This window comes from Mercenaria mercenaria, chromosome 4, assembly GCF_021730395.1.
Source record: "Mercenaria mercenaria strain notata chromosome 4, MADL_Memer_1, whole genome shotgun sequence".
Lineage (NCBI taxonomy): Eukaryota > Metazoa > Mollusca > Bivalvia > Venerida > Veneridae > Mercenaria > Mercenaria mercenaria.
The window spans coordinates 89,078,261-89,092,623 of record NC_069364.1 but is presented as its reverse complement, the minus strand read 5'-3'; positions in this window follow the sequence as shown (position 1 = coordinate 89,092,623).

The following is a 14,363-nucleotide window of genomic DNA, read 5'->3' as shown; positions in this document are numbered from 1 at the left end:
AACTGTCAAATTTCCTCCTATTAAGGACAAGTTTTGCGCACATGTTTTGAATACGTTGCATCTTGCGCACCTCACAGTTAGCTACACCATACAGTATGACATTGCAATAATCCAGATGTGGAATAACTAGAGACAAAACTAAAATTTCAGTGGCTGCTTTTGTTAAGTATTTTCGGATGTTCTTAATTCGTAGGTAATTCAACATGGCTGTACGACATTTGCGATTTACATGATCTTTAAAGTTCAAGGTTTCGTCAAGAAATGCACCGAGATATCTAATTGTGCTTTCACGTTTGACATCATCACCAGCAATGTTAATGGAATTTGAAAAACATTTGTTCACATGAGGTCTGCTAACAAACACAATAAATTCAGTTTTGGAAGTGTTCAGTTTCAGTTTGTTTCTATTCATCCAGTCATTGATTATAACTGCGCACCTTTCAAGGTCTCCGATCGCTTGTGATTCTACGGAAACAGATGTAGGAGAATGACCATCAGAGTGTAATAAAATCAACATCGTTCATGAAACTAGTTCATATTTACTCGGAGTCTTAACCAAATTACTTAAATAACTGACGCAGATTTTGTATACACCTGTGATTCAGTAGTTGTCGGCGCACATAAGAGAATGATATAAAGTGCTATTTCATGTACGCTATGACAATAACTAACTGATTGATGTGTCAGTCCTAAGACAAAATTGGATTCCAACTTTTTAAAACAATTTACAAAATAGTGTGATTGTAAATCTTCATTTATGAAAGAATCGCGGCCTGTTAAAGTTACAATTGGATCCTGTAAACATGGCACACTTCGGCTTGCGTGACAGGCCGCAAAATAGTAGAGAAACCTACGGATATGGTCACAGGTGGCTGTAACATACCTGGGATACAGTATGCGTCCATGAGCCATATACACTTAAATATATTACAATTATAATGTTTCCTTTGAAAAAAAATGCAAAAAGGTCAATTTTGAAATTGTTATTTTGCCCCTGTGACAATGAGCCATTAGAGAGGTGTTTATGAGCGTTTTGACATCTCTCATGAACATATTCGATCAAACCGAGTCTGCTTTTATTATTCTTGGTTGCATTCTTTGCTTCCAAAGGATCTTTTTACAGATTTTATTGACATGTACATTGCTTCCAGGTTCGTATTTTTTTCAAAAGAATATTTCTTTATGAATGGTTGGCCGTCTTTTGGGCAAGTGAATACTCTTTCAGAAAAATCTTACTTCAAAGCTCAGTTGCAAGCCGTTTACGCACAACGAGCGAGAAACGGCGTAAAAACGGTAGTTTTTTTCTTTTTTTCTTTCTCCAAATAAATCTCACACATTTTACACACCGAAGTCTTCCCACTAGAATACTAGAACTCTTTTACTGAGATAACGTGTAATAATGGCAATGTAAATAAAGACTCAAGTTAAATGTTCATAAACATTGAAAAAAAAAAAAAAAAAAAAACAGAATGGTAAGGGGTGTTTTAGGAAATTTTCACAAAGGATGCTCTCGTTTTTCTCCCTACAATGACATGCAATGCACAGCTATGGCTTTAGCTGCATTTTGTTTTTCAAATCGAAAGAATTTCAACAATTACGTCTTATGTTGTTGATGACATATTGCAGGAAGGAAACGAGCTGTACTGTGAAATTGTTCAATCACTTCAGCACATTAGACACTTATCACACCATGATTTACCAAATTCTGCAATATTTAGAAACGAGTTATACGACAATCAATATTTCCATGATAAATTCTATAGGCAGTTGTTGTTGTGTCATTTTCATCTTTTGATGAGCTGATGAAATTCATTCTAGATAATTATTCACACTTATGAGTTAACGCCAATCTGTTTAGCGCATAGTTCAAGAGACCGCCTCCCTTATGTCTTGCTTCAAACCCCTGGTCCTTACCAGTACGATGGACAACCATTATCACACGTCGTTGATACTATTTATTTATTTATTTGGGTTTTACGGCGCACCAACGCAGTATATGTTATATGTCGCCTAACAGAACTACAAATTTTGGTTCCAACTAGTCAAAATTTGCTAGATAGAGTAGATCTACAAAATAATGCTCAATTAGCCCAAAGCTCAAAACATGATTTTGTACAAGAAGATAACACTTTTTTCCTTTATATACCGCATATAGAATTACTGACTCAGATTATATCTCGCTTCAAGCCACTGGTCCTTACCAGTATGATGCGCAGTCTGTACCACATACTGAAAATCAAATGATCAACTCGGTTGGTTATTAGAAAAAGAACAATGTAATGTCAAAAATCAGTCAGCATCTTGTAACCCAGTCACTGCAGAAATGGTTTGCTATGTACAACCTAAAATTTCAAACATTCAAAGTCAAAATTTAAATCTCGCATACTATTCTCGGAAGAATGATAGTTTGTCAAAGAAACCTAAGAAAAGGAAAGCTACATTGAAGTTACCAGTGTTGCATGAAATAAATGACACAATGTATTGATCTAACAATGTGTCAAACTTAAATATTTCAATGTTAGATGTTTGTTATGTTTGCGATGTTTCTACATCTATTGATATGACATTCATTGATTATGAAATATGCTCTTTTCGCATTACTGATTATGAGAAAGAACTGTGATTTAGACCCGGCAAATTTTACTTGTTGCTGTCATCGTATTCTGTTCAAAAATCAAGCATGTATGTTCAGAAAAAGAAAGGATGCTAATGCACAGTTACAATTGAATTTGCCTTGTGTTTTGTGTCAATCTTGTCTGAAAAAAACAACAACATTTAATCAATTTCCAGGCATTTCATATACAGGAAATTATTTAGATCCAGAAAAGCTACCCGATGAATCGATTGGTTTATCCCGTCTTGAAAAACGCATGATTGCTCGGATGAACATATTCATGTCTTTAGTGATGTTACCTGGTGGTCAATATGCGGGGAAAGGTCTCATTTTGAACTTAGTCGCAATGACTGCACAAATCATTTATAAACTTCCTTTAAATTCATATGACATTTCTCACGTAATTGCAAGTTTTGAAAAAATAATTCTTGTACATCACAAAAGTCAGGAAATCCAGTTTGTTTGCAAAATATACGAACCTCTTTGCAATGGCTTCAGCAAAACAATCCATTGTATGCGGATATTAATATCTGTCTGCCAAATCATGTACAAAGCCTTGATTCTTCTGCATGTTCCCATATGCCGCAAAATGTTGAAGAGGATATTATAATAGGTGTCAATCCATCTGGTGACTGTGTTGTACCGATGGTTTCTAAGAGCCAATCTGTTACTTTCGGTGGCCGTGCTAATAATGAAACGCCTGTTGACATCTCCTTTGAAGATGGAGAAGAAATGGCCTTTCCCTGGCTTTTCCCATATTGCTGTAATGGATTTATTATGGATAGACCAATGAAACTAATTCCTAACATACATTTCCATCCACGTCTATATCACAGAGATGCTAGGTTTAGAAAAGACATAGGCCTAACTTAACAAATATGCCTTATGTTATTGATGTTGCAACTGTAACAGTATTTCTTCATTACAATACCAGATGCTAACGAGGATTTAAAACTAATTGCATTAGTAAAACGAATACAAACTTATCGCCATTTTTCATATTGCATCAAAGACCAAAAACAAATCTCAATGTCGTTTCGGGTTTCCTAAAAGATGTAGTACAACTACACAAATTAAAAAAAAAATGATGTTCGAGTAAGAAACAGAAGCAGGTTTTACATATTAACAAGACGTAATTCTAGAAGTCTCTTTGTGAATGATTATAATCCAACTATTTTACGTCACTGGAGAGCAACCATTGACATTCAGGTAATTCTGAAGTGCAGAGGGTGCAGCATATAATGTGTGCTCATACTTGTATAAAGCTGAATCTGATGATGTGAAAAATGCATTAGGGGTATTAATTCATGACATTCTTAATCAGAAACCAAACATTCCCCAAGAAATGTTCGTCTGTTAAAAATTGGTCTTTGTGTCTCAAAACATAGGCGTATGAGTAGTCAAGAAGCTGCATTTCGAATTGGTTCATTTCAGTTAGGACACGTTTGCCGTGGTTTTGTGTACTTGAATACCTTTCTTCTACATAAAAGAATGAAAATACTGAAGCCATTTCATGAACTTGAAAATTTAGCAGATAACGATACTAATGTTTTTCAGCATAACATCATAGACTATTATCATGACAGACCTGCTGAACTAGAAAATTTCAGTCTCTTTAGGTTTGTTTCATTGTTTGTCAAAATACAAGAACTTCGAAAATAAGAGAACTACATTTGTACTATTTGTGTCCTACATTTAATGTCTGGTTTCGTAAGAAAAAAAAAACATTTAATGTAGTTCGGTCTACCTCGAATGACATCAATATTTGTGATGAACAAACATTGCAGTTACATTCCCTTGAATGTAGTTCTATGTCTGTTAGTGAATTTTATAGGCTTAACGTCTGGTTGCCAAAAGGAAGTTTTACAGACTGTACAAGCATTTCACGTCTATGTCAGCCTTACCATATTTGTATACCAGGTAGATCTGGTACTGGTAAAAGCCATGTTTTAACAGTCATTATTGCATATCTACAACCTTTTACTATATAGTAAACAAATGGGAAAGTCCCCAGTGGTTGTCTGTTCTCCTACAGGTACTGCAGCACAACATATACGAGGAACTACTATTCATACGTTGTTGAAAATCCCAGTCACAACATTTACTGAGTATGTGTCCCAATCAGATTTTGCATTGTCTACAGCGTAAATGTAATGGTGTTTCTAGTAATAGATGAGATAAGTATGGTGAGTGACAGTATGCTAACTTACATAAGAAGAAGTCTATCACAGATAAAAAAAAAACGACGATTCACCATTTGGTGGTATTAATATGATTACGGTGGGTGATTTTTCTAATTGCGACCCATTCGTGGTAAATTTGCATTTTGCAATAACGTATTATGGCATTTGTTTCAGCCTATATTTTTATCACAGAATATGAAACAATGTAATGATAGAGAATATGCTTCACTTTTGAATAGAGCAAGAGTCGGTTATTTACGTGACATTGGTGTTGAAATGTTGCTGTCTAAGCTTAATTTCAGACACGATGCTGTTGAAAATGTTTTACATATATTCCCTCTGAGTAGATGTTGCTCGGTTTAACAGGGCTAGATTAAAGCATTTAAGTAGTCAAAGACAATTGTTTTGTGCATTATCATTGGTTCGGTGCTAAGAATCTTCGCCCTGGTTCTGAAGTACCTGCTTCCTAATGACGACAGAGATGCAGGAGGGCTTCCCTTACTATTAGAAGTATGTGTTGATGCTCGAGTCATGTTACTTAGAAACATTCTTAATCCTGAAGGTCTTGTCAATGGAGCAATGGGTCGTGTCGACAGACGATAATGGATGTCTCTCTCAGATAAATGTTCTATTTGATGACCAACCAATTAGTCAGACATTAAGATTACAAGGCAATAACACTATTGGAAGTGAACGCGTTGTTCCCATTTTCCACTAAGTCTTTGTTGGGTTTGCACTATACATAAGGTTCAAGGTTTGTCTTTAGACAAAATATGTTTAGACCTAGACAATTGTATTTTTGAAAAGGGTATGGCCTATGTTTACAAAATTGTCAAGGTTATTCATACTAAAATTCAACCCAAGATTGATTCAGCCACCTGCTCGGATCCTTGAAGATTACAATAGGTTAAGGCATCTTAAATAATGTATCATATTGTTGATTTAACGAATAGAAGGGAGGTGCAGCTTGTTTAAAAATGTACAAACTCAATAGATGTTATGACAACAAAAGTGCCTTCCTAATGTAACGTTATCCGTGTTAGATAGTTCTAAGAGCTTCAGCTTATTTGGACGTCTCCGATAGTAAGTCGACATATAGTGTTTTCTTAAGGATGTAGGATCGATTTTTTTCTAACGTTAAGAATTTTTTCATACTCTGTGAGCTTGAAGAACATTAGTTTCCAAGACAAACAAGTGAATAAAAAAAAAACATAGTGCATTTGGAAACAAAATGAAACTCATCTTCTAAAATACTACAGCGATTACATTTCATTAAACGGAATACATTTTTCGTCCATCTTCCCGTTTCAACATTTAATACATGTATATGGGAAGGTTGAAATATATATGCGAAACGTTCTAATACTAATCAAGGTTAAATAAGGTTGGAATTGAAAATTTGAGATACTTCTATAAAAAGAGGCTGTGCTAGAATCATATAGTCTTCTAGACCAATTTTTTATAAACTGAACTTTAATTCCTTGTTTACCCATACTTAGGAATAGACATGTAGTTGCAATGTCTTGGGATAGCCAAGCGTCTCTTTCACTAATGGACACCAATTTTTCGGTTAGAATACATAAACTTTTCTTATTTACTTATTATCGGTTGAATGTAAAATCTTAAATCTTACAGATTGAAAAGATTGCCTACCCAGCTCACCATATATAAAATCGTTTTGCGTGGTGATGTTAGGTAAATGACACACATTGTATGTATCTATATAGGTTATTTACCCTTGCTACCGGTATGAACTATATAGGCGAGCATAAATGACATTTAGTTATGTCGTATACAGTTTATACAGATAGAAAAAATTGACCTCCTTTTAGTTTGTGAGCAGTACCATGCCTGTGACCTTTCACGTGTTGCGGGGGCATCCGTGTCTGTGACACATTTCAAGTTTATTACAGGCCGTAAGGAAAATTCGAGACCACTTTTCTTTGGAGCAACATGAATTTTACATCCAAGCTAGTTTTAGGTGTATTTTGACCTTTTGCTACCTGTTAAGGATTTTTGTGTGGACAGGATAGGAAGACTATTTGATATCCTTTCATTTAATTATTATACTTATTACATGACTGTAATTGAAGGTTAAGGTCAATTCAGACCTTTCTTGTTTTTTCTTGTTACTAGCCAGACTAGATTTTTAAACATGAAACTGTATCTCACCTCAGGCATCCCCTGTGTTTTGTTCACAGGAGATAACTCATGAGGCTATTCAAATTTTGTATAATTATGTCCCTTTTCTTCTCAAAACATTGGGTAATCAGAGCAAAGAAAGATCAGTCAGAATATATAAGCATGGAGCTAGTATAGAGATGGAGTGCGGACGAAAGCACTTCAAAGGTACACTGTGTGGCACCGCGGCTTTTAGGTGTTAATGCTTGACAATACGGAGTTTACCGAGTGAGACCTGATCAACAACCGGAGTGATCCTATACTGGGATTGGGATATTCCGGCATTTTCCGTTTACACTGAAACAATCTAACGATTCTGCACCACCTGTTGTTTTCACATAGACTTACATTATGACATTATGGCGTGACTTCCTTCCATAATACATTTTATCAACACAACTATCTTAGTTCAACCAAAATATCGCACGAAAAACATATGAATAGCGATACTTTAAGTAATTTTCGTGTGAATGAGATTACGCCCTGTTCACATCGTTGGCGTGGCGGGAGAAATGTGTTTAATAAAACTTTTTTCAATACACATAAAATGAAGCAAATTTTATCAAAATGCTTAATAATAAACTGTAAATGCAGTAAAAATCTCAATTTAAAAAAAAAAAAAAAAAAAACTTTTTAGGTTTGTTTACATGACTGACCAATCAGAACACATAGACGTTACCTCATTCTCATTCTCAATAAGTTCCCTTTACCTTTTATCTCGGCTATTTGAATAATTAGAAGTTCTATCCTACTCACCACGGTGTCGGTGTCGGAGTCGCCGTCACATCTTGGTTAGGTTTTTGCACTAGTCCACATTTTGACAAAGTCTTTTGAGATAAAACTTTCAAACTTCCAAGACTTGTTTACCATTACCATGTCCAATATTAGGCAAGAGTACACAATTTCATCAAAGATTTTGGCTGAATTATGGCCCCTTTTAACTTACAAATCTTGGTTAAGGGTTTTGACCTAGTTCATATTTTGTGTAAAGCGGTCGACATATGGCGTTGAAACTTTTAATACTTGTTTATTATAACAGTCTCCATCTGTATAATTCAACGACAATTAGTGAAGCGTGACTAATCCGTTATTCTCGGCGTTTACCACAGTATTGTTATGAGCTAAAAGTACAGACACGCCTCGATGCATAAAGTTGATCTATAGGCAAGAGTACATAACTCTGTCAGCTATTTTGGCTGAATTATGTCCCTTTTTCGACTTGTATAATTGGTACAATTTTCGTACAAGTCAGTCACTATTTGACACGTGGCTTTGAAACTTTGAACACTTGTGGTTCAGAGTTCAGATGCGTAGGAACTGAACAGCCCGAGTGATTAAATACTGAAGCTTCTGAACGATGAACCGTCGTAAATTAGACGATAAATCTCAAAAAGGCCTCGATTGTTTTCATTCTGACATGCTCATTGACATATCTTAATAAATATTATGCTGGACTTCATTTACTCGAGGAGTAATTACCGGACGTAATGCGGCACTTTGACGTCATAATTGACATCATAATGCTCTCTTACCGGTTCGCGTGTCAACCGTTGTTTATCGAAAATTATATAGAGCTTGATCTTCATTGTTTAACTGGCAATCAAATCAAGTCATGTTAGAATTAACAAATAATCAAGATCTTCGAGTGGTTTATCGTCTGATTTACCAGGATTCAGATTTCAGATGCGTAGGAATTGAACCACGAGTGCGTTAGCCCGAGTGGTTAAATACTGAAGCATCTGAACAATGAACCGTGGTAAATCAGACGATAAATCACAAGAAGGCCTTGATTGTTTTCATTCTGATATGCTCATTGAAATATTTTAATAAATATTATGCTGGACTTCATTTACCCGAGAAGTAATGTATCGGACTTCGTTCGGCAATTTGACGTCATAATTGACGTCATAATGCTCTCTTACCGGTTGTTTATCGCAGATTATATATACAGAGCTTGATTTCCTTCTTTGATTAACTGGAAATCAAATCAATTCATGTTAGAAAATAAACAATCTGCTTCGAAACTGTTCATCTTGAAATCATTCTTATTAAGGTACTTCCGCCATCTTGAATTCAGAGTGACCTTCATTTGTGGTGTGAAAATATAGTGAACCAAATTTCAAATGCCGCTGTTCCATAGCACAAAAACAGCGCAGTTTGCAAGACCTTAACTAAAAGTAGCTGTATAAAAAGTAAAACTGAAATTTGGAAATAAACAAAGCAGATATTATACCTGTAATTTTCCAAATTTTCAGTTACATTTATAAATCCTTTTCAATTACTTTATTAAAAATTCATGAATGACAAAAATTAGTTCAAAGTTTCAATTAATGCATAGGAGAATTGTCTTACTGAATAGAACTAAACTTATTACAAAAATTTTCAAATCTGACCACTGCATGTATTAAAACGAAATTTTCAGCATACATAAAAGTATTTCAGCAAACATAAAAGCAGTGCAATGTGTGAACAAGATTTTTTCTATGTATGGTGTACCAAACTGCCTAAAATTGTAAGACTAATGTGAACAAGATTTAGCAACGATCGTCTTAATGGTTGTGCAAGTTTAAGAAAGGTTTGATTTATTGTGCTGGAACTGATGTGCTTACGCGCTGCTCATCTCACGGAAAATTCGGTGGAAATGGAATTTTCGATACTTTCTGCGGTAACTGCCGAAATTAATTAACGTAACTTTCTCACACATGCGTAATTGTATATTAATAGGGGATGAAAATCCCCGAGACGGTAACGTCCGTATATAGATATTCGTCTTTGCTGTTTGCATATACTGAAATCCGCTGACTGGTTGTCTTTATGAACATCCGAGCACCCCGAATCAGTCATAGATCTAGAAACTCGTAAACCGCGCTAACATGATTATTTTACTTCTTTTTCGTAATGAGAACTGTACATGCAACTGAAAAACACTTTTAAAACAGTAAGGAAGTGTAAAGACCGTCAAATTTCTGCGTGGAGTGCAAACAAACAAAACAAATTTCTAAAAGCTAGTGCGAGAACGCTGAATGACGTCACCGGCATGGCTTCCGTAAATTTTGCAAAGTATGATATTCGCTGTAAGAGGTATGATGACACTAAATGTAAACTACAGTTTAGAGCAAAGTTTCACTTTCTTGAGCGTTGAATATTTCTTTCTAAGCGGATATATAAAAGATAAATCCCCAATGCTAGGCGGTGCCTTAATTCATATTAAATTATATAAACAATCGAAATATTTGCTTTATCACTATATATGCAAATATTTTTAGACAATCTTGAAACATTGGGCCACTGCATTTCCGCATACTGGTCCGGGACAAGTTAGATGTGTACAGTGATTCCTTATTACATGTTTCATGCGTCGTAAACTAACCAATTTTGACATTTCGATGTTTTATACAATATGAGAATTTATGCAGGATGTTTTTAAAAACAAAATGAGAATAAATCGCAGAAAAAAATGTACAGACAATTATGTTCGGAGGTAATACAACTTGTATATAATTGTAGATAACTACGAAACAAACAAAATGCAATCAATTGAAGTTTTCGCAAAAAAACCTGATGATTAAAATCAGAAATATCTCAAGAGTAACTTTTCGTATCTTGGCTCTTCGTTAAAGAATGATATTTTTCACAATTTCATAGATTTAAAACTGACAATAAATGTGTATTGCAATCCCGGCATAGAAATGGACACTGACTTTACATTACTGCGGTGTTGACAGTGGAAGCAGCGGTCCAGTACTAAGACTGTCAACGAAACCAAGGATCACGAGTTCTTAATCTGAAAATTACGAACATTGGGATCAGTGTCTAGTATACACCTGAAAATAATAGACTTGCTATTTGCCAAGTGCACACTTGTTTTCTATCGTCGTTTATATAGAGTAGACTTTGAAATATTCGTACACATGCATAATGTCATAACCATTTCTTTAATGTATGTTCCCTGAAATTTACAGATAACTGGCTCAACTGAGACACCATACTTTAAAGTAAATTCAGTTTATTCACCACGAAGTTCTAAATGCACGGGAGTCTCGTGATAGTACATGCCTTTAATTTCACATGGTTGAAGTGTAAACAAATAATTCTAACACGATCCGATTCATTTTCCTATTAAACAAAGAAGGCAGAAAACAGTGAATTATTATACAACAAATCACTGTTCTGACGTCACAATTATTACGTCATGGCGTCAAACGGCATAGCGGCGCGCTGGAAAAGAAACCGATTGAAAACGGGCAAATATTTAATCAATGTCAAGGATGTACTTAAAAATCCTTGGTAACGTGTTAGAATCGAAATAATATATCTCATTTAGTGATTTGCTCTTGAATAAATCATTGTTTGTCGTTCAGATGCGTATTATTATATCACTCGGGCTGCGCCCTCGTGATAATATTCCTTCGCATCTGAACTCCAAACAATGATTTATTCAAAGACAAATCACTGGATGAGATATATTATTTCTTAATTAAAATTGCTTCGTTTTATTTCTCACGGAAAAGATCGGACAGTTTTTGATAATGGAATAATTATAGAACATATATATGCATTTAAAGTTGAGAGTTGATTGTTTTCTACAGGAAGTAAAACTGAAGCAAGTAAGCACTTTTACTTTTTCAGCAATTTCCCTCAGGTTAGTTCTGGCTACCATTACTTAACTGACGCTATTTTTATTCTCTGATGGTCGCGTCCATTAGCAGAGATCCATAACAGCATATAAACATCTCTGAGCTGAATATTTTTAGCTACCCTCAGGTGAACTTCGACATTGTTTACAAAGAAAAATCAGTTTTGTGTCATCTTGAAATGCGTTGTTCGGCTGAAACATTTAGTTCCCGGAATAGTTTTAAAATGTTTTATTTTTGGGATTTTTGTTCTATTTATATATTCAACACAATGTGCAATATTTCCAGATTTTGAAAATGATTGAAATTGAACTTTATTAGCTCACCTAAGCAATGCTCAGGTGAGTTTTTCTGATCGCTCGATGTCCGGCGTCCGTCGTCTGTCTGTCGTCTGTCTGTCATCTGTCTGTCGTCTGTCGTCCGTCAACATTTAGCTTGTGTATGCGATAGAGGCTGTATTTTTCAACTGATCTTCATGAAATTTGGTCAGAATGATTATCTTGATGAAATCTAGGCCGAGTTCGAAAATGGGTCATCTGGGTCTAAAACTAGGCCACTAGGTCAAATCAAGGAAAAACCTTGTGTATGGCGATAGAGGCTGTATTTTTCAATTGATCTTCATGAATTTTGATCAGAATGATTACCTTGATAAAATCTAGGCCAAGTTCGAAAACGGGTCATCTGGGGTCAAAAACTAGGTCACTAGGTCAAATCAAAGAAAAACCTTGTGTATGCAATAGAGGTTGTATTTTTCAACTGATCTTCATGAAATTTGGTCAGAGTGATTGCCTTGATGAAATCTAGGTCGAGTTTGAATATGGATTATCTGAGATCAAAAACTAGGTCACTAGGTCAAATTAAAGAAAAAAACTTGTGTATGCCATAGAGACTGTATTTTGCAATTGATTTTTATGAAATTTGGTCAGGATGTTTGCCTTGATGAAATCTAGATTGATTTTGAATATGGGTTATCTTGGATAAAAAACTAGGTCACTAGGTCAAATCAAAGAAAAAACTTGTGTATGTGATAGAGGTTGTATTTTTCAATTGATCTTCATGAATTTTGGTCAGAATGATTGCCTTTATGAAATCTAGGTTGAGTTTGAATATGGACCATCTGAGGTCAAAAACTAGGTCAACTGGTCAAATTAAAGGAAAACCTTGTGTATGCAATTATAGAGACTGTATTTTTCAATTGATCTTCATTAAATTTGGTCAGAATGATATCCTTGATAAAATCTAGGGCGAGTTTGTACATGGGTCTCTAGGGTCAAAAACTAGGTCACTAGTTCAAATTAAAGAAAAAGAAAAATCTTGTGTATGCGATAGAGACTGTATTTTTCAATTGATTTTTATGAAATTTGGTCAGGATGGTTGCCTTAATGAAATCTAGGTCGAGTTTGAATATGGACCATCTGAGGTCAAAAACTAGGTCACTTGGTCAAATCAAAGAAAAACCTCGTGTATGTGATAGAGGCTGTATTTTTCAATTGATCTTCATGAATTTTGGTCAGAATGATTGCCCTGATAAAATCTAGGTCGAGTTTGAACATGGGTCATCTAGGGTCAAAAACTAGGTCACTAGGTCATATCTAAGAATACGCTTGTTTAATCTCAAGAGACCATTTTTTTTTGGTCCAGTCTTAATGAAAATTGGTCAGAATATTTGTTGCCATGAAATCACTAGGTCAAACATGTTTTACACTGTTATGGTGTGTTTCTTAGGTGAGCTACCTAGGGCCATCTTGACCCTCTTGTTTTAGAAAAAGTTCCGATCTTTCATTAATATTTTGCTAGCGGATGCTTACACATTTTAAGTGAAACGGCTTTCTTGTCCAAGAGAGGTGTGTAAAGCGAAAATCTATTTTTACACATTGCGTTTATTCTTTAACTGTTAAATGTAAAGGATCGGTAACAGATAAAGAAGATCGGACAATGCAAAACTATACTAAATGGATATCACTAACCATGAATAAGGAGACATATATATTTCAGTAAGGAAATCTGAGGTAAAAGAACAATCATATATTTAATTCCCTGAGATAAACATGGCGGCGAAATATTTTAGAAAAACTGTGCACGAGTTTAGCGCATTAGAATGTTTAACGACATTTTCTTAAAAGAGTCTAACAGGGCCACACGACTGACCTCAGTGGTATTTTACTAGCTAGATGTTTATTTTACATATATACCATCATATAACAACACAGACAATACATCATTCTCTTGGATATGGAATATACTGGAATAGAGTGTTGGGTCTGAAAAACACATGTAAGCATCATAGATAAATGAATGATATCAAAGGATATCATGTTGATATCATACAGACAAAAGATATCAATATTTATAACATCTAAAACATATTTGTAATAGACCATTAATTAATTACTTAATCACATATAACATCATGTATATTAAAAATAAATACATTACAAGATAACATATAAAATACATAGTTCTTAATCTGTTAATGATAAAGAATTACTCAGCCTAATAAGGTCAATATATCTGGTAGAACTTAATTAAACATATCATATAGATCTATTAATAGAAACATAGTTTATCACATATTAAATAATCATATTCTATATTTACGTACATGTATAACATGTAGATACGCAACACAAAACATAACATGACATACCTTATGTGTAACATAAGTACCCCTCTGATTCCTACATTCTACTGATATCTGATCTTCACACACAAACACTGTTCTCTGTGCAGCAACTGTATTAACTGTGCTGT